Source organism: Rhinolophus sinicus, linkage group LG10 (assembly GCF_036562045.2).
Source record: "Rhinolophus sinicus isolate RSC01 linkage group LG10, ASM3656204v1, whole genome shotgun sequence".
In the NCBI taxonomy this organism is placed as follows: domain Eukaryota; kingdom Metazoa; phylum Chordata; class Mammalia; order Chiroptera; family Rhinolophidae; genus Rhinolophus; species Rhinolophus sinicus.
In genome coordinates this window covers 64,241,691-64,263,172 of record NC_133759.1, presented here as the reverse complement: position 1 = coordinate 64,263,172, position 21,482 = coordinate 64,241,691, and the positions used below count along the sequence as shown (strand labels likewise).

Below are 21,482 nucleotides of genomic sequence, written 5' to 3'. Positions count from 1 at the left end.
GTCTCAACCAATTACATAAGGATGACATTGGTATATTGCGCTGTCACATAAGGGAGAATTAGAAGAATCTTTTAGGCAAAGCTCATGAGTCTCTTTGTTATGGAATTAACTAAGAATCCTGGATGGGTAACAAGTACAGCAGGGGCAGTCAAAGAAGGCAGACCTCTCTTTTTGCCCTTTGCCCAAGGACAAAAGATGGAAGAAGCCAACTGCCAACAAGAGACACTGCTTTCATGTGTCAAAGGAAACAGTTATGAAAGATTTCCATCTGGTATTTTTAGGTCCGATTTTAGAACTGTTGGCCATGTAGCCAAGAGATCAGTCCAGGCTTTAGGGACACAGGGACCATGTCTGACTCCTGTCCTGCCACTGTGACCTTAGGCAAGATGTTTAACCTTTTCTCTTTTGTGTGTGTGTGTGTGTGTGTGTGTGTGTGTGTGTGTGTGTATACAATTGCATAAATGATACCCACCTCACAAGCTTAAGGTAAGGACCAAATGAAAACTGGGACATAAAACACCCAGCCAGAGACCAGCATGTGACACATACTTAACAAAAGAGGCTAATAATGTTATGAAAACTCGATGGAATTTTTTATGATGACTTGAAAACAAGTTAATTATTAATATTCATTATTAGTAAAAATCTTAAGCCATAGGACCTCCCTAATCTTTGGCTAGAAATTCAAATAACAGGAGAATAAATAAAATTGTGGGATGCTGAATATTAATGAGGTAAAGTGAAAAAGTTACATGGAAGAAAAAAAAGTAGCTCCAAACTATTGATAAGCTGGACAGAAAGCACAACAGCATAGAAATGAGTGGATTTTTACAAGATCATTGAGTGAAATAAATAAATGGAGAACAGCCATTTCGTGTCCAAATTCATATATTTAAACGATGATGATTTTTTAAAAATAATTTTATAAAGGAAGAATCAAAGCCTTTTTAAAAACTTAACTTTATTTAAAGAGAGGTTAGTCTTTAAAAAACTTACCCTGTTAAAATGCCCTGGTCTCATTAAGTGATTTCAATCAGCATAGCTTACACAGTGAACATTGTGAAAGGGGCCTCCAAAAGACAATGTATTTCCCTAGAACACACAGATTACAGTAAAATAGTTGCTAACAGATTTTGTGAAGTATTTATTATCAGACTTTATGAAATTATGATTTTCACAGTTTGGCAAATTGGACCCCCCAAAAAAGAGAAACTTTAATGTTAAATTCAGAAAAAAGGGAGAAACAGACCCAAGAGTGAGGAACCAGTGCAGGGTTTGTGGAAAAGGACAGTAAAAAAAAATTTGAGTGAAAACCCATTGGACCAAGAAGTCTTCATCGACTTTCATCATGAGACCTTGGGGGGATTTCTTTGTATTTTTTTCAGGTGGTGAAAATGTCTTGAAGAAATTCCCAGAGCTTATGAGTAGAAGACACTTTATTGAATTTTAAAGTGAGGTTGCAGGCCTACCCTAATCGGAAACTTATAAATTTGGGTAATCGAAAGAAAAATGCATATGTGGTAAATTGAAACCTAGTGACTGATGCGTGGCTGCGGGCATTTGCGTATAATTGGGGTTGACTTGGGGAATCCGTCCCAGAATGGCATTACATGAACCAACATTTGCGACTGCCATCATGTGCTTTGTAATTGGTGTTTCCCTCTTGCTATACTTTTCAAGGTTGATTGGAGGTATTAATATAACTACTTCCTAATCTCCTTGTGGAAAGAGGTACCTGTATTAGTCAGGACCTTTCCACATGCAAATCTTAAAACCCAACTTAGACTGGCTGGTGATGGGGGGAAAAGTCTATTGGCTCAGAACTTCAAAGTTCAAGGGTTAGCCTGGCCTCAGACACAGCTGGGACCCGGCACTCAAATAATGTCATCAGGCCTTCGCCTAGCTCCATTTATTGGTCTGCTTTTTTGGAGGGTTGGCTTGTGTTCTTTCTTTGTCAGGTTCTCCCATTGCTGAGGCAAGATGGTCTCTGAGAGCCCCAGATTCGCATATTTATGGCTGAACACCCCCTGCAGAAAAGAGAGCATCTCTTACCCAGTAGTTCCCACAAGTCTCTGAATTGACTGAATAGCTTGAATCATCTGTGCCTGAACCAATCGCTATGGACAAGGGGATGGGAACATACTGACTGGCTGGGATTGAACTGTGTGCCCACCTCCCTGATTCCGCTGGACAGAGTTGTGTCCGTTAAAACCACATTGATCTGGAATAAGTAGGAGGTAAATTGGTATACCTCTGTTTTCCTTTTAGAAAACGATGCAGCGGATGCTGTATAGACATCTTACCCCTCATTATCTTAAAGAGATCAGGCACACTGTAGGCTAGTGTTCAGCCAGATTAGTGGGAAGACCACCTCCGTAAGAGTTGGTGCAACTTGATGTTCCATCTCAACCATGTGACTAGCTGCTTGGAAAGCTTGGGAGAGCAGTGTGAATAAATTTCCTAGGACTCAGTTTTCTCATCAGAAACCAAAAGCAGTTGGCCTAGAATATTTCTGCAAGTCCCTTGTTGCTGGAAAAAGTCTGTATTTCAAACTGACTATTCATCTTTGTAGTGGTTTTCATATTATGCTCATTTCATAGACTAGGATGTTCTCAATAATCAGCATGGTCTGGTAGAATTTTCTACAGTTGGTAAGTATGACTGAGGAACTAATTCTTTATTTCATTTTATTGTAACTTTTAGGTTGGTGCAAAAGTAATTGCCGTTTAAAAGGTTAAAAATAATTGAAAAAACCGCAATACTTTTGCACCAACCTAATAATTTAAACTTAAATAGCCACATGCAACTAGTGTCTTCCCTGTTGGACAGCTCAGCTCTAGTTTAATGGCCAAATAGAGTTCCATGGATTTTAGATGAGTGACAGTGGAAGGTCACTTAATTCTTGGTGTCCTGCGCCTTTTCGTAAATTAATAATTTAGTGTATTTTTCATTTCATAATTTGTAGTTAAAATAAAAAGCACCGCTGATTCCAACAAGTACAGAAAGACCATTGTTTCCTACATATACCCCAACCAAAAGAAAGTGTTGTGTTACAGGTTGGTTATTTTAGTTTTTGTGGTTCCTCCTGTATCTATCTGCCCTGCCAGGTGGTGTGAGGCAATGGAAAGAATGCTTAATTAGAAGTTTGGGTTCTGGTGTCGGTTCTGCCAGCAACTACTTAGATGTGTGACCTTTGGCTAGTCATTTTCCCTTCCTGGGCATGAGTTTCCTCATCTGGAAAATGAGGGGGTGGGATTAAAATGATCTCTAAATCTATTCCAGATCAAAGTTTCTACGATTCTAAGTCTTGTTCCTCATCCTCACGGCCTCTCTCTTTATGTAGTCACTGAGTGTAAGTGCAGGCGATTGAAAGGACTGGGCAGATAGATACCTTGGCTCATTTTGACATATGAATTGTGGAGTCCTGTAACACTTGTCAGACTCCCATTGGATCTGAAAGAACCCTACAGAAAGTCAAGTTCTGCTTCAATATTGCTTAGTGTTCTAATCCCAGATAAATCTAGAAGAAAATGAGTAACAGGTAGCATTAAGCAATGCATCCTTAATTTAAAAGTTAGTTTTGTCTGAGAAGGCCTTGTTAGGCCACTTCCAGAGTTGGAAGTGGAGGGAAAGCCTTCGGAGAGGATGTGGGAAAGATGGGCCAAAGTGAAGAATATTGAGTGAGGGACAAAGGAAGGGTTGTTAGGTTAAGTGAATTTGAGAAATTAGTTCATCAAGTAAAACCATAACTACTACTGCCTGGGTAAGACTGAAGAAGGAAATCAGAGATGTAAGCCTTTCTTTGGTACCCAGGGAAGTTAGGATTAAGGAAGGATGTTTGAAGTGACTTCATCTGCAGAAGGTTAGATTTTGAAGAAGATGAATCACAAATGAAAGGAAAGAGGAAGGAAAGAACATTGGCCAGATTTGTGAGAGCAGGTAGGAGGATTTGAAGTGTTCCAAAGGACAGTATGGTAGGATGTGTCAAACCAGTACAGAGGGAGAGAGGCATCAGCTGGGGCTGAACAGAAACAAGATGTTTATTTGGTGATTTAATTTTCATGTTCAGTAATGACATGCGCTAATTGTGTTGTTATGGTGTGATAAGGCGTCAGAGTTAAAACGTATTGATGTCATGCTAGTGAATTCTCATTGTAAATAAAAGCTCCTGTACTCTGTCTCTGTAGGATCATTTAGACACGGTTGCATCCTGTAGCTTTATTTTTATTTTTTAACGGCTATCTTTATGTATGGGAACAGTCATCTCCGGAGATTTATTTTCATTTCAAAAACTTCTAAAGGTGTTAATTGCATTTTTCAAAACTCTTATGTAATTATTTAAAATTATTCTACCGGCACCATAAATCAGAACTTTTCCCATTATATTGCCGAGGAACATTTATGACCTGTTTAGACAGTTTTGATTTATAGGTTTAGGAAACAAGAATATAGAAACCATTGCCAGGTTTTAATTTGGAAATTTCTTTAGCCACGTCTATTTCTGCAGCGAAGAGAAAAAGAAAGCTGGTGGGAGAGGTGATTGGGGAGATATGTTCCACACTAGTAAGATGCAAGAAAAAGAAACACAAGACCTGATTTTGGGGGTCCTGCTCTGAAATGAGCAAGTGTGTCTTTCACATGCCGTTTACTCTTTCTAGGCATTATTTTTAAATGCTGTTTCCAGGTAACAGGTACCTAATTCTGTGTGAGTTATTTAACCCTTTTGCCTCTACGGTCAGATATAGCCAAATGAATATTTCCATCCACTGAGTGCGGATGGAAACTTCCAGAAAGGAAGTTTAGGAAAGCAGATGTATATTTTACTATAGTTTTGTGTTTTTCAAGAATAAATAACAATAGGAAATTTTGATACATAAAAGTGATGTCATTTATATACAAAGCAGCTCAAATTGTTATTAAATGCATAAAATAGTCAAAATATCAACTTTTTGGTTTTTTGTGGATTTCTGACACGTTTTGGAAAAACAAACCAAAAACCTGAAATCAGTTAACACAGTGAAAGAGTTAACTTTCTAGATCTCAGTTTCTCCACCTGTAAAACGTAGACTGATAACAGGAACCCTTCACTGGTTTATGGCGTCGGTAAAGCAAGGCTGTTCATTGGTGCATTGAGGGACATTTGTTGATGAAGCATCTCCTAAGAGTCAGGCCCAGTATTACGTGCTGAGGGAGGTGGCAGGACGAACCACAGTGACCCGTGCCTGACCTCTCCCTGTGCTTTCAGTCTGGACCCAGGTGATAAATGTGAGTAATCCCTGGCATGAAGCAGTCTGGTAATTGTCAGATGATTGCAGTGGCGCTCCGGTTTAGGTGTTCTGAAACACTGGAACACACACATTCACAAAACTGATCACAAGACATCTCAGATTATGTGATTTGAGGAATTTAGAGATGACAAAAAGTGTGTGTCTGTCGAGGAAGGATGGAGAAGAATTAATATTCTGCGATGAAGAATCATGATCCTTTTAAAAACATCTCAGCAGGCTGAAATTCTGGATCAAACTGAAAGAGACCTTCAATGGGATTGTGTGCAAGGCTCCACCCATGGCACAAGTGTGGGGTAGAGAGTCCCAGTAAGAGCCGCTCACAGGACCGTTAGTTAGGGGATGGTTGTGGAATCAATAGGAGCCAGTCGTGACCTGGGGGGAGGCAGGGGCACTGATGACCCTCAGCTGCAGTAACAGAATAGGGGGATTGAGGCTCTGATCTCCTCTGGACTAGACCGATGGCACCCATCCTGCCATGCTCATGTATGGACACTACATTCGAAGGGGGTTGTGTCGACTGGAGTGGCAGGCTTTGTATATCACATATCGAATGCTTGGCTATGTGTTTGAAACAAACCAGAACCTATCTAGCGTCTTAAGGCACGGGGCAAAACCAAGGCTGTGTGAGGCCCTGGTAGGAAGGGGCCGGGTCACTATGGTACTGAGATAATGAGCATCAGTTGTTGAGATTAACTTTGTCCCTAAATCTGCAATCCCCAGAATCCAGGGGACTAAAGAGAAGTACAGGTCATGCCGGCTCTCAGTCTTCTGATTCTGAAGAAAGAGTTAAAGTGCTACAGTGACTGTTCAGTGGCCCCAATAAAGTGTGGGCTGTGGCCTTCCTATAGATTTTTCCTAATCTTTTTTCCTTAGCTGCATCAGGCAAGAGGCTTCATAGACACAGCAAAATGGAGTGGAGACACCTGAGCAATGAAAAGCCAGTTTCAGGATATTCTGATGTTGCCAGCACCTCAGGAAAGTGTTTTTCCCGCCTTTCCAGTCTTATCTCCAGTCAGGATTCTTTTCATTTGACAAAATTAGCAAGACAAATGGAAGACAGATAATTTTTTAAAAACCTGGATAGATATCTATCTTTAGTAGGTACAGTTGTGTTGGACTTAAGTGAGTCTGCTTACAGCTCTAAAATCTAAACCTTGAATCATAGTTTGTATTCAATTTGCTTTCTTTTTTCATTTTCAGAGAATCTGACTGATCATTGATTGCTGTATATGAGTGCATTTTTTGCATGAGGTCACTCCATCATAAAATTGTCATCAACGAGATTTTGGCCTCTACCTTCGCAGTCTAGAAATGTTTCTCTTATCATTGACTGTGCATGTCACAGAGAGAGATGCTATGGTTTGACATGTCCTCAGTTACCTTTTCCTTTGCACCTTGCTGTGGACTACAGGTTGAGAGTGAAGAAAGTACAGAATTCATCTCTTGGAGTTTGTAGTTTAGAGAAAATACATGCATGAAACATGAATGAAATGGGAAGAAGGAAGGAAGGTTAACATTTATCTGTTTATTCACTTGTTTATAAATTCTTCATATGTTTGTTAAGGGGCTGTAACATCCAGGGCACTCTTTTTGGCATTTGATGAACTAATTAATTCAATATCTGGTAGAATGTTGAAATAACTGGCATAGATGGTAAGTGCTGTAGGAAGTCAGGGAAGTGGTCCCACCCCAAATTCAGTGCCATGGATGGTAAGATGGAGTGGTCTCTTCCACTCTCTCACACGTGTATGTGTGTTTGTTTTTCTGTCAGAGGAGGCGGATTTGCCTAATCGAGGAGTAGTTTTTGTTTAGATGTGGCTTCTTTTCACTTTTCTATAACATTTACTGTCATAGAACTAGATGGGACTTTAGTTGTCCTTCCCGCCCCCCGCTTAGTTCTAAAGGAACACTGAATAAAAATGAACAAGCGCCGCCTTCCCCCAGTGTAGCTCGGCTGCCTCGGAGAAAGCAGAAAGCACACTGAGACAAGACCCCACGGTTCAGTGATGGTTCAGCGATCGGCACCTTGCTGAAAAGACCAGTGTGAAAGCCTAGGGGGGTCTTGAGGGCAGCTGCTTTTGTTAGAGTTCTCTTTCCTCTCCTAACGGATTAGCATACAAGTCCTTAATGTGTTGTGAGTTTGCCCCATGGAAGCAGATTGTGTACTTGCCTAATTGTAGAAGATGTCTGTTTTCTAATGCAATGTTACGTAACCCCTTTGGTGACCAAAATATCTAATCCTTGAGTCCATGCTCCCTAACATTATGTGAGTGGTTCCCAACCCCTGGGTATATGTCAGAATCACCCTCCAAAAAATTGCTGAGGCAAATCACTGAGTCCAAATAGCTGGGTCGGAAAGATGAAAATCGTATGTTTGAGAGCATGCCAGGATAGAAATAAAGAACATCAAACTGTAAACTTGGGGGGCGGGGCCAGTGTGTGTGTGGGTTTGATCCCGCTGAGGTCTAGGTTAGGAGAGATTGTTCAATACTGGATGTGATGGGGATGAAGAACAGAGACTAGGCCCTAACCAGGAAGCAAGAGGAGAGGAGGAGATGAATACATTTTTGATGTAGGAAATACAGACGAAATTGGGAAAAGGAATGAAAACTCTTTGATCTCAAAGCACGAATTACAATTGCCCGAAAGCACGAATTACAATTGCCTGGCCTTGTTAAGTTGTTCACAGGTCCCCAGTATTGTGGCTCTTGTATTTCCCTTGTGAATGTTTGCACATGCTGTTCCCAGTAGCTGAAATACCCTTCCCCACCCTGCCCGCCCAACTACCTGGGGCTAAGCACTATCCTTAAATACTCACCACAATCCCTGTCTTATTTTACAAGCCCCCTTGGTCCCTGAGGCCTAGGAAGGAGCCCCTCTTCTCTGCTCTCTGCAGTGCCAGTGTCTCTTTACTCAGTGCAGCTGATGGTCACCTGATTGCTGCTTCCGTGCCACATGCTCCGTGAGCACTAAGAGACCCATTCCTGACTTTGGGTAGAATGCATCTTGGAAGCACTTTGAACGGAATCTTAAAACCAGTCCATTATGTCACTAAACCATGACCTATCTGGGTGCAAGCTGAGCCCTCTCTAAAGTCACAGAAGCTGGGGCTCCCCAAAAGCTTTTCTTCCAAGAGACAAAAAAAGCCAAGTACCATAAAACCCTAGGCTGGGGTTCCATAAATTAGGTCTCATGTTGACCAGCGTACACATTCTCAGCACTCAGAGAAGATACTTCTTAGGTTATCCCAGGGGTCCCTTGAGAACTCGAACAAATACCCAACTCCTTCCCATACCAAGTGATGAAGTGGCTGGTGGATGGGACACCCAGGAAGCTGGAGATAAGAGTGGGGCTGCCTCATTATCCTGGATTAAAAAAAAACAAGACAACTGAATATCTTCTTCCATTGTTGGGATTAACTGAACGAAAGAGCTGCTACTTGGATAGGTTTGAAATTAGGATCAATACCACCTACATCATGGAAAAAGAGAGGAAAAAATAATTTGCCTTCAGGTATTTCATTATAGCACAAGGAGGAGATTGAAGAAAAAGTTGTGGGTAACAATTGTAATGATATTAGGAAACATTTAAGTGTTTACAGTGTGCCAGGCTCTCACCCATTTTATCTCATTTAATCCATGGAACAGCCCTCTGGGAGAAGTACTAGAATTAGTTCCTTTTATAGATGAGGAAACTGAGCACATAGAGATTAATAATTTACCAAAAGTACAATCAGGAGATGGTGCTGCCAGCACTGGAACCCGTGGCGGTCTCACCAGATCCACCGTCCTAACTTGTCTGGGTGCCTTTGATGATAAGAGAGAAAATAAGCCCCAACACTGAGACGTTTCCCCTTTATACCTAAGACACTCCATGTTACCAGGAGAGGTTGGCCCCATCCACGCCAGGGCTTCTCGGCCACTGTCTGGTGCTCAGTAATGTGCTGGAAGCAGATGAGGAGAGCAGTCTGTCCACCTGTTGGTCTGTCTGTGTTTTTCTTTCTCAGAAACGAAGAAGGGTGTGTGAGAAGCTCCTTGATCAAGGAGAAGTAATTCAAGAGAATGATGAGCCATTGTCCCATTCCCTCATCCCAGCAGCCTGGTTGTGGTACTGACAGATCCAGAGGCAATTCCACATTCATGTGGTCAGTCAGGGTTGTCACTGGATTCTTATAAGAAGCAAAGAAGATAATCTGAATTTTACCTTTGTACTGTCTCAGCTCCATTTATGCTGATGACTTGGTGACTCTTGGTTACATCTGTTTTCCAAGGAAGTAAAACTGGACCAGCTACTTTGTTCTTCCAGGCTTAGTTCCAGCCCCCAGCCTCGTCTCCAGCTGGGCACGTAGGACACAGGCCTTGTTTGGGGGTCATTCAGGTCCCACTTTTCCCCGTACTAACTGTGCAATGTTGGATAATTAATTTCAACTCTCGTCTGTTAGGTAGGCACTATGATGCCTCTTTTGTAGGGTTATTTTAAGGATTACAAGACATTATGGAAAGTGCCAAACCCACCATAAGCTCACAATAAACATTTGCTGTATGTTTCAGCCATCCTGTTATCAGGACCAGCCCTTCCCTCATTTTCCCCTCCTTTGCCAAAGCCTACTCTGAGGTCCCAGGATGTACCTCCCAATTTGTGACTGGCCGCCTTGTTAGAGTGTTTCCAACACCTCCCTGATCATGACTGGTTCTGGTCGTTGTTCGCTTAGCTGTTACCTCCAAGTCACCTGAGTCTGTAGCCAGTAAATAAAGAGGCTCCCTGATGTACAAGACTGAGTTTGGAGGAGAGAGTCGCATGCTGGCTCCTTTACTCACCAGCCAAGTCACCTCAGATGAGGCCCCTACAACCACGAAGGCAGGACACTTCTCTCCGCTAGGCACTTGCGGACCAGGTACTTGTCCTCATTGGATCAATATTCACACCACTGCTCTCGAATCAGGAAAATTAGTTTAAAAATTGGCACGCCCTCAGAACATAATGAAAGAAACATCTATCCGTGATGAGGCAGATAATTGCTCCCACTTTACAGATGAGGAGATAACCAACAATGAACTTTTGGGACGCATCTACTTTGCTCGTCAGTAGTGAAGATTGGATTCAAACCCACATCTCTCACCCTGCCAAGTCCAGTTAACCTTTTCCACATGCAATGGATATATTATCATAGTGTTTTGTAGGTTAGTGTGATGAGATAGGATGATGAGATAGGATATGGCAGGGCTTTGTAACTTCAGAAGACTGCCCAAAGGAAGGGGTATTGCTCTTGCTGTGGTTGTACTGTCTGTACCGAGGAGGAAGAAGTCAGGAGTCATGTGAAGTAGAGAGAAGAAAGTTGGAGGGTAGAACAAGTTAGTGCTGCAGTGGGGTGGTGAATGGATGAAAGGGGTGTCAGAGAAGAGCTAACCACAGGGCTCCGGATTTCAAAGGTCTAGTCTGTTGGGTTGTGACATTACATAGATGTGTCCTGACCCATCTCAAAAATTGGACATCACAGAATTTAATTAAGATCAATTAGACATTCCTCCTATTGTTCAAAGACAATACCTTATTTGTTTGAAAAGAGGGAAGCTCTACATGACCTGAAAGCTTTCTGCTTCATCTACTGCTTTTCCCCATGAGGGAGGAAATGGCATTTATAATAATAAAAAAATAAATACTAGGCCTGCAACCTGGACTGTATGCTTTTCCGTATGCATTTTCTCAAGACAAGAGTTATTAGATCTCAAAGGAGTCTAATATCACTGTGCTTCCTTACTAATTTCACTCGTGATCCACTCTGAACATAACCTATGGCTTCAGCCTGACATGGAAGTGCCACTGCTCTCAGTAGCCACCTGATGCATAAACTGTCCATTTTCCTCTCTCCTTTCCAAAGTAAAACAGACTGAAGCAGGCGAATGTCTTGGGAGGTAGGACCAGAAATTCAGAAAATCATTTTGGTGGGAGCAGTCATGGTGGAAAGAGAGAAGAACTTTGATAGTGAAAGAAGAGGGAAAAAAATCTCAAGGACAAAGAACATATGTATGTTTGGATTCAGGTAGTTTTAGAGCCGTCATGTGAGGTCCCACTCATCCCACCAAGACTTGAAGCATGTGTGTGATTTGTCCCATGGACCACAACATGTACATGGTTCACAGTTTCTGACCTACAGAGGATCAGAATAAGGGCTTTTGAATTTTCTAAAAAGCATTTTTTTTTCTTCTGTTTGTTCCCTGATTTACCGTTGCCATGATAATAGTGTCTAAGATGCCCGAGCTCTAAAATCCTACCTATGTTTTTTAACTATATTCCTGGTAGTTTTATGTAGGACCTTAACTGTAAGCAAGAACATACCTAGGAGTTAGTCCTCTACTAGTGTGAAATGTCTACCTGCTACTGAGTATGTCGTCAGTAATGACAGTTATTATTACTATTATTGTTATTGTTATTTTTAAAGGAACTATAGAGAATATCTCATCCATCTTTCTCTGTTTACGTGAAGTGTGTTGGCTCAGAGAGGTGAAGTGACTTGCCCACAATCACACTATTAATTCATGGCAAAGTCGTACTTAGTACTCCCGCATCGTCTCAAGGTTAAGCAGACACTGCCCCAGGCCACTTTGGACCAGAAAAGCTCTGCTGACCTCTTTATTTGTCTGTTGAGTGGGTTCCACTTTGGAACTGTTTGAAAACCACATGAGCCTTCAGAGTGGGAGGTGAACACCAAAGGTTGTGTATGTAGTTTGATGCTTGCTGCAGATTCTGTTCCTGGTTGCTTATACATTTCCTCGCTCCACCTGCCCCCTCACCCACTCCCTGCCCCCCCCCCCCAAGAACTAGCCTTACAACTTCTCTCTACAAAAGAAGACAAATCTTTGGATTTTTAAATGGCAGCTCTTAAAGATAGGTGTGTGTGTGTGTGTGTGTGTGTGTGTGTGTGTGTCTCTATCTGGTGACTGTTAAGGCAAGAAAATTCATAGCGCACTATAGGGCCCCAGAAAATGTTTTCTGCATAGTGGTTTCTATGCCACACAGTGTGGAAGGTAATTATGTTTGGAGGGGATTCCACAGCCTGCACGGGCTTCCCCGGTGTAAGATTTATTGTCAGCTGGATTGGGTGTTCTTTATAAGAGCATTTACTCGGCATCTAAAGCACTGTCAAGAGTGCTACTTCCTGAATGCTTTTGAGGTTGCAACTGCTAAGCTTCATTTTCCCGTCTTGGAGATATATTTTTGAAATGGTATGCGGGGATTTGTAAGGCCTTGTGCTTCCCATTGATACCGACAGGACTTGCACTGTTAAACACACACCCCCCACACACACACACACACGTACACACGCTGCTGCTGCAGAAATCACCCTAATGCCCACAGCCTCCTGCAGATTCGCCGGCCCATGCATGCAGGCAGGGGGTGCCTGTAGTGGGGAGCGGGCATGGGAGCACGTCCCATTGTTTTATGTAAGCCGTACCAGCTAATCAATCTCAAAGTTAACTGTTTTCTTACTTCAACAAAGGATAGGTGAAAGCTCTTCTTTTGCTTTATTTTTTTCCTCCCCTTTATGTGGATCTCATGAATACCAGAGGAAAACTTGAGCTGCGAGTCAGTTAAATATACTGTATCATGAAACCTTAGGGACCATTGAAATGGGAACAGTGGCCCTTTACTGCTAAGAAGGTGTTTTATTGAAAATGCGCCGACATGCTCTCCCCAGAGAGTGAGCAAAAGAGAAGGAGGCAAGATGCCCAACATAATACAGGTTGTTCTCTTAGGCGAGCTAAAATATGGAGTTTGGCACTCCTGTGCTGTGAGCAAGGAGCAATAGAATAGACGAATGTGCGTTTTTACATGAAAAGTGCCATATTTCACCGGCGATGCCCCTCCCCCATTTTTTAAGTGTCTTAATTTATATATTCCAGTTAACAGTTCATTACGTGTCCTTTCTCTCTCCAGCCTTTAAAAGTTGTCTTTGAATAAGTTGAGGTAGTTGAAATTTCCTAATCCTGGCTGGTTTACCAGCAGAGGGCAGGCATAAAGAAGGTTTTGACATGAGGGTGTGTCAACCTAGGGTCACAGGAGGGTGGTGTGGCGTGGAGGCAGACCTGTGAGCATTGTTCAGGGCAAGCTGGGACACGCTCCCCTTGCCTTTGCACAGGCTGGCTGCACATGGCAGGTCTCCGGAAAAGCTCACTTCACTAAATAAAGGTGGCTACCTGCCTTTATCTGATTTTCAGCCATTTCCATAATCAAATGTTAAAAAAAATTCAAATGTAATTTCATCCCCCCGAGAGCCATCTTTTCTTTCCCTTTCAGTGACCCAGTTCTGGTTATGCTTAAAATCAAGGGTTTGCATGTACTGTGTTTCCCCGAAAATAAGACCTACCTGGAAAATAAACCCTAGCATGATTTTTCAGGATGACATCCCCTGAATATAAGCCCTAATGCGTCTTTTGAAGCAAAACTTAATATAAGACCCGGTGTTATTTTCGGGGAAACACGGTAGGTGTGCACAGAGGGGAAATAAGGACTCACACCTAATGGTGGTAGTGATTTCGTTTTTCCTGATATCTGAAGGAAAAAGCTCTTTGGGAAATGCTTTCTTTCCCTAAAACATGGACCTTTTTGAGAACTTTGTGACTTCAGTGTAATCTGCTCTAACCTTGTTGTCGAAGCAGTCTGTAATACATTTTACATTACATTAAAACAAGGGATTATATAGTTTTATCATAAACGAGAGAGTAATTTGTTACTGTCAATCAGGTGCAGAGTTAGAACGGGACAAATGTTGCTGTTTTTATTTTCCATATATTATTTTGTTTAGCGGGGATGTTTTATGAATGACTTTACATTTAGAGTGAGCGATTGGGGGGTGGGGCGAAAATGTTTCCCATAGCTTATATACCCATTATGTTCGTAAGTCACCTGAATGTTGATGTGTCACACCATATATATAAGTAAACCAGGAACATGGGTATTATAAGGTGTTGCATTAGGGGCAGATTCTAATGGCATTTGGGAGGATGTCATAAAGAGAAGTTTCGACTCCTATAGTGAACAGCGAGAACTCAGTCTTCCCCGCGGCCAAGCAGGCACCGAAGGGAAACAACATGATTAGCTTCATGGTCAACAGATATAATAACAGTCCCACAAACAACATCAGCACTGAGCTAACCGCCTTAGCTCTCTTAGGTAGACGGTGTATTCATTTATACTTTTAAGTAAAAGCATCACTTAAATCAAGTAGGAACGGCACCTCCTTGGAGACAAATGCCCAAACCTTAGGAATTGGGTATTGCGTTGCAATTTAGTAACTCTAATAGGCCGGTTGGTGGTTCTTGGCGACGTCAGAAGTACTAACGCAGGACTCCCTCTGGCAGGCTGGCAAGCCCCTTTCTGGAGTAAGGGGCCTGGATTTTGTATTCTTGTTGTTTCGGCGCTTTCTGTCTAGCACAGAGTCAGTTGGTCAGATCTCTTTAGTTCTGTCATTTCAGAATATGTTCTGGGTACTCCACTAAATTAATTGGAAAAGGGAGAGGAAATAAGTGTTAACGCAAGTGTTGTTCGGAAGAAGATGGAGAGTTTAATTAAGGTCTTGGCCTCTCATCATGTGGTTGATTTTTTGACCCATCAAATTGTTCATGAATGTTTGTTTCACTGACTCTGACAGATCAACTCTCAAGCAACAGAAACTACAATTATTTCCTCTGAAAACCTGGTACCTTAACAGGCTTTATCTGGGCAGGTCTCCTGCTCTCAGTGTTGCTAGAAAAAGTGAGCCAATGTCCATTCACATGTCTTTCTCTGGTTATTTCCAGCCAGTTCCTGGCAGAGCAAGACCTCAGTTGGCGCTGAGGACCATGTAGGCGAGGCCCCCTGCTGTGCCATCCATCAGTGTGGGAGTAACCTCCTGACAAGCTGCTCCTTCTGACTCTTCCTTTAAATTACACCTTATCTCCATTCTCAGCTCTGAATGGGCAGTAAAAACCTTTCACTTTCTTCTGTGTTCAAGGCTAAGGCTCAGCAAAACCAAATATAATGCATGATTTTTGTCCCAGGTGTGTTATTTGGTGGTTTGAGTTTGGTGTGGGATCATAGTAATCTGTTCTTAAGTACACAGCCAGCTGCACAATGGACTCATTTAGCGATTGATAGGTTTCTTAATATGTGGTGTTTGAACAAGGGCTGTGTGTGTTGTGGCTGTTAGGATGTGGGCATCAAAAATACTTTTAAGTACAGTATTTAGCATTTCTTTCACTCTTCCTTAAACATTAGTCCCTCCCATCCCCCCTTCATTTTATATTATCATGGCCTCTCTTTCTCAGTCACTTCAGTATCTGCTTCCCCCTGGGGCTCATGGTGCTGGCTGTGTTTGATTCTTGGAGGAAGAAAATCACTTTGCCTTTCTGAACCTCAGTTTCTCCTCTCTAAAATGGGGATTGCAATTTCTATTCAAGTTTTGAAAACTAAATGAGACCCTATGGCTAAAGACCCTATGGCTAAACCCATTCTAAAGTCCTCACAATTCAAAAGCCTTTTTTGAGGAGGGGTTGGGGTGAGGGGGCCTTTCTGACCCAGCATTTCCAAAATGACCTATCACTCATGGTAATGAATAAATGGCACTAAGTCTTGTGGGTCACTGGAAGTTTTAGCAGGTTATACTGTATGCCAGTGATGGAAGGTTCCAGTTCTCAATGAATCCAGAGAACAGGGTAGGTAGACAGCACTATATGGAGGGGATCCTGAGAGTCCAGAATTCATTAGAGTGGTCGGGGCATATACGGCTTTGTTTCGAGCGCCTGGAAGGGGAGTCGCTACATTTCAGTCTCTTCCTGAAAGCCAAGGGGACATTAACCCCTCAGCAGGGCCCTACATCCCTATGTGGTAGTCGTGATGCGAGTGGGGAACAAAGTCCCGACACCCAGGTTCAGATAGAGTGAGTAACACAGCTTTATTTGGGAGCCAATGTCCCTCCAGAGACCAATGCTCTGGTCAGCACAGAAGGTTATACAGAATAGAACAGAATTTAATAACTAACCTAGTCCCAGAGTCAATGGAGGTGGAGGAGGTTCCCGGTCTGGGAGAGGCAACTGGGCTCACAACGAGTCTGAGGAGCTTTCCTCAGACCCGTCTTGCAAGAAAGAACTTCAGAGAGTCCCGGTATCGTGGCTTGCCCCTTGCAGAGGGTCTTAGCCTGAGCGCCCAGTCGGACCACTCACAGCATTGCTCTGGAGTTCTGCTTTTATCCTCTTTTCCTTGGACTTGTTTACCTCGGAGGTGATAACCAGAAGTGGTTTCGGTGAAGGTGTTTGTCACTCAATTTTGTTATGCTCCGTTTCACACAAAAACATGTTTTTAACTTCACTCTTATCAGTCTCACACATGTGCGGCCATAGTCCTGTCCCTACCAGTAAACAACTTGTTTTGCAAACCTCAATCCAACATATAGCATTCATTTTATATGCTCTATACAAGCTTATCCAGGTTTATCATTGATGGTACATTTCCTTGCCTAGAAGTAGTCTCTGAGTCAATGTGTCATGTTTGGAGAGAGGGCAGGGAGGACTCCAAGTGGCCTCTGAGTTCGCTTGCTAAGCCACTTCCCTCTCCATACTGTCACCTCCCCTTTATCCAACCATCAGTCCTCAGTCCTTTAAACACCACCTCCCCAAGGCGTCTTCCCTGACCTCTCCTCTCCCACTCATCTCCCCCTGCTCTGTGGTCCCATGCACCCAAAGCCACCATCATGCAATTTAGTACTTGTGTAACTGCCACATTGCATCACTCTCTAATTATTTTGTGTAAGGCTTATCTCCACAGCTGGGCCATAAGCCTCTGTAATGTTTGTTGTTTGCTTGTTTGTTTGTTTATTGTTTGTTTTGATGTTCCTGGAGACTATTCCATAGCTGATAAAACACTGGCCTGCAAAGAAGGCAGTCCAACTTGTAAAACCACACAGGAGTTTTATGGATGCCTCCTGAAGAACTTGTCTTTAAGAAAAAATAAATTGCTTATTCAAATTGCACCCCGATTCTGTTCACAGATTTTAAATCTCAAAATAATTTTAATTTGAAAAAATCACATATGTATTTTTAAATGACCACTTTCCACTTTCTGACTGTGCATTAGTTGGAGAGAACTTCCTATATTTTATTTCCTGTCTTTGGGGCTCTGCCAGCCCCTCCCAAAGGAGTGCCTTGTCTCTGTAACAGTCAGAACTCTACTGATTCTGGCAGATTTAAGGCCCCTCTCCCCAAAAAAGAATGGCCTTGGTTCTCTATTGAATATTCATGAGAGGGTGGGGTCACATTTTTGTGACCTGAAAAATGCCATTAATAAATTTGTTATCTGACACAAAAACACTTTAGGGTGGATAGTGATCTGTGTGGCACTCATTTAACATCTGATCATAAGTTGACAGTCAACTGGCGCTTTTGTCTCTTTTGCAGCCAGATTAATGGGGCAATAGTCTGCTCCCCTGCTGACCTTATTGAAATTCACACATTTACTTGATTGGAAATTTTATCAATATGCTTTCTGGTTTGTGGTAACTTGCATTAACACCTCAAATGGACAAATACTTTCAAGTAAAACTCTTGGAATTCTGGGTTAGGATTTGTGGCCCTTTTTCAATTGAAGGAAAATAGGTAATCATTGCTGCCCCTACTGCTTATCCTCGAATATTTTGAGAAAAATAATAAAAATGGTTTTGTTTGTTTTTGAAGTACAGGCCAAGAAGTTTTTCTCTAAATAGAGGTGATTGCTAGAGCTGCCGAAATTAACTAAATTAGCCTGGGACCTAACTTGTGCCAGTTGAGCCAACAGAGTTTAACATATTGGTGACTTTTTTTAAAACACTGTCCTCAGCTTTAAACAACATTAAAGAGCAGTGACTGTTTCTGATAGAGGTCTTGTTAAAGTGCTTATCCAGAGTAGCTTTTGTTGATGCTGTTGTTGTATAAATAAGAAAGGAATTTAAAGAATTATTTCTTAGCGAACGTATGTCAGATGCTTTCTTTAGCAGCTGTCGTCCTCGAGGGGAAGTAGCTTGCTTCAGCGACGAGGCACGTTTGGCTATTTATTTCAGCCCCCGTGTCGGCTTAGTTTTCCTCTACCCGCACAAGTACACTTCGGCGAGTGTGGCTGTTGGAAAGAAGGGGGTGGGGAAGGCCAAAGCTCGGTTAAACCATCGACGTGGAGCGAAAGTTCTCTCGCAGAGGCCGTTTTCGAGGAAAGCGCTTCTTGGCGCCCCGCATCCCCGTCCGATTTTGACAGCTGCCCAGAGCTGCGGCGAGTGCCGGGCGCGGGGTTCGCCACCTCCGTCTCCCTGGTCTCTCCGAAAGGTTAGGACAACTCTGTGTCAGTTTCCAACCCGAAACAAGCACGCAGCCCGAGCCACTGCCCCACGCCGGCAGCCGGGCCGAGGAGCAGATGCGCGCGGTGCCCGGCTTCCCAGAAGTCGGCCAGAGGCGGGTCAAAGGGTTAACAGCAATTAAGTGGAGTTGCTCTCGAGACAAAAGCAGGTTGCAGCAGAGCGTGATTTCACCTGCCGCGCGCAGGGGGCCGGGGCGCGGGCGCGGGAGCGGGGAGCCGGCCGCCGAGCCCATTGTGTGGGGCGCGGCGCGGCGCGCGGGTGTTTGGAGGCGGGTTGTGATTGGTGGAGCAGGGCGGGGTGGGCGCGGCGCGGCGCGGCTTGGCAGCCCGGGAGCCCGAGCGCCCCGCGCGCGTGCAGTCCGCCTGCACCGAGGCCGCCGGACCCACGCCCGGCCCGCGCCGGCGCCCCGAGCCGGCTCCGCGCGCCTGGCGGCTACATGGAGAGTGTCAGGTTGGTCCCTATGATTGATCTTTGCCGTTCTGCGCTCCTTCCCCGGGCTCCGCCGTGCCAGCTTCCTGGGGCCCCCCGGGGGCAGGCAGGGGCGCCCGACTGTTTCTAAGTTGAGTCTTTTTAAAAAATAATAATTACACTCGCTGTTGACCAACTTGGGTGGGAGTTGCGCTCTGGTAGTGGGGGCGGAGGAGAGAGAAGAGGGCTGGGAAGACGGAGCTACAGGCCTGTGGGTCCGGGAGAGACATTTCCCCCCCTTTCTCGCTCGCTCTTTTTTTTTAAGAATGTTCATGGGTGGGGTGTAGTCGAGAGTTGGAGGAAGTCCTGCTGGTGTTGCTCTCGCTCTCGCGCTCTCCCTGTCCGTTTCGTTTGCTATTCATTTTTCTGCTGGTCCGGCCTTCACGCAGCCACTTTGGCGAAGCCCTAGCCATCACTCTGTTCCGGGGACGTATCTGGGGTGTGATTTATGCCACTTCCAGAGCGTGTGAAATATACAGGGAGTCGTCCATCTCAGTTAATCCGTGTGGATGTTTCTTTGCTTCTGGTAGTTTGTTCCTATATCTGTCTAGGCTATTTTCAGCTTAGCTGTTAGAATTGAACGTTCAGGGGGCGGGGGGACGAGGGAGGAATAAGCCCCACACCAAAACAGGCTGGCGGTGAAGGGACACGGTCAGGTCGGGGAGTCTCGACTTCTGCTGCGTTCCTTTGCTGGTTAACTAAGTGAGCGGGGTTTGGGTTAGGACGTGCAGCTGACTGAGGAATTGCCTCGGGTTACTCCCGTCTGAATGTAACCAACTCAACTGTCAAAACTGCCAGAAAGACGGTCAGTGGAAAGGAGACTTCCCCCCCCCCCCCAAATGCTGTGATGGGAAGAAGGGGATCTTTAGGAAGTGGGTGGCAAAGTTTTAGAGCAAAGTATGTATAGACGCTTCCTCTTTGGGATTAACTCCTTCAAGACCTGCCAGTTTTAAGTAAAGTATTTAATAATTTCCTATTCTTGTCCACACAAACCAAATGTTCTAATCAAGCCAATTTAAAAATGCAAATCATCTAATTTCCATAGATTCCAACATTCTGAAAGTGACACATTTGGGGAAAAATTAAGCCTGATAACAGGAAATGTGAATCATACTATCAGTGACTAATCTGCTTAAGAAAAAAAATAAGTTAAATTTATTTTATCATTAGGAAGTCAGTGTTAAAGAAGCCAATTTTTTTGTTGTTTAAATCGAGTGAAGTTTTTATTTTAGAAGCAGCCCTCATTGCTTTTTTTGTTCATTTATTTGTAATAGATTTTCCAGGAGGAATGTGTATGTATGTGCAAAGATGGTTTATGTGGTAAAGTGTTCAAGCTAGTATGTCATTGTCACAGACCTCAAACATGATCACATTAAGATTTAGTTTAGGATTTGAATTGATGTGTTGCTGTTGTTGTTGTTTAAAAGAATATAAAGCTTTCTTGAATGTTGACTCACCACTAAGTAATGAAGGCAGAAGCACATTCTCCTAATTGATACCCTTCGAATAAATTGAAAAAGGGTCTACTTCTATTTTATGTGACTCTTTGTAGCTGCCTGACACATCTCAGTGAAAAGAGTGTAAAAATGAAACCAAAATGCCCACTGCCTACCCAGAGACGCTGGCTGGCTTACTCTGGGATGTGATAGAGCTGAACTGAAAACGGATTGGGCTGACACTTGATAATCAAAGTTGATTTATTGTTCATTAGTACTGCATTAGCCCTTTCAGGCAAGACAGTTATTTGTGTAGTGGCCTGTCAAGAGCGAGACTGCAAGCACCTGTCATTTCTAAGGCATGAGATAAGCAACCGAATATTAACATGAGGTGAATAAAAACACATTGGAGTAGGTAAAGGGCCACATGATTATACATTTTTTCTTTAACAAAAAAGCATGGATCACTAAAAATCTATAAGAAGAAAACTATTAAAGATTTTTTTTTAACCCTAAGGACTACTCATAGAATGAAAGTAGTGGCCTTTATATTCTCCTATTTGCCCAAAGAACTTTCTTTCCTACCCATGTGTGCAGCTCATCTGACAAAAAGTTGGTCAGTTAAGGAAATGTGAAGCATAACATGTCCATTATTTAATCTGAGTAATTCAGGGAAGGTAGGCTTCCTGTTTGTGTTGTGTTTTTTAAATAAACGTGTTTTCATTAAATGAAATTCTTCCAAGCATGGGCTGACTATATGAAAATGTGATGACATCATAGCTAAGCTATGATAATGTCGTATAATAATGTCAAGTGCATTTTCTGCAACATGTTTCACTCTCGATTTTTTTCCTTCTCTCCCTGGAAAGGAATGATCTCATGACATACAATAGAAAACAATCTAGGTGTCAAAAGAAAACAAAATTAGTGAACTTT

The 21,482-nt window shown here is 43.1% G+C and overlaps 1 protein-coding gene across 17 annotated transcripts in view; it reads left to right on the top strand.

Moving 5' to 3' along the window:
- Positions 1 to 21,482, top strand: part of FOXP1 (forkhead box P1) — a 409,891-nt gene that overhangs the window by 288,686 nt on the left and 99,723 nt on the right. For 2 of the 17 annotated variants that reach the window (XM_074313286.1, XM_019746872.2), the window contains exon 1: positions 18,947 to 19,092. The exons of the other annotated variants lie outside the window; for them this stretch is intronic. The gene's annotated coding sequence lies outside the window, so the exon portion shown is untranslated. Of the gene's footprint in view, positions 1 to 18,946; positions 19,093 to 21,482 lie in introns of those variants that run through there. 17 annotated transcript variants of the gene reach the window in all.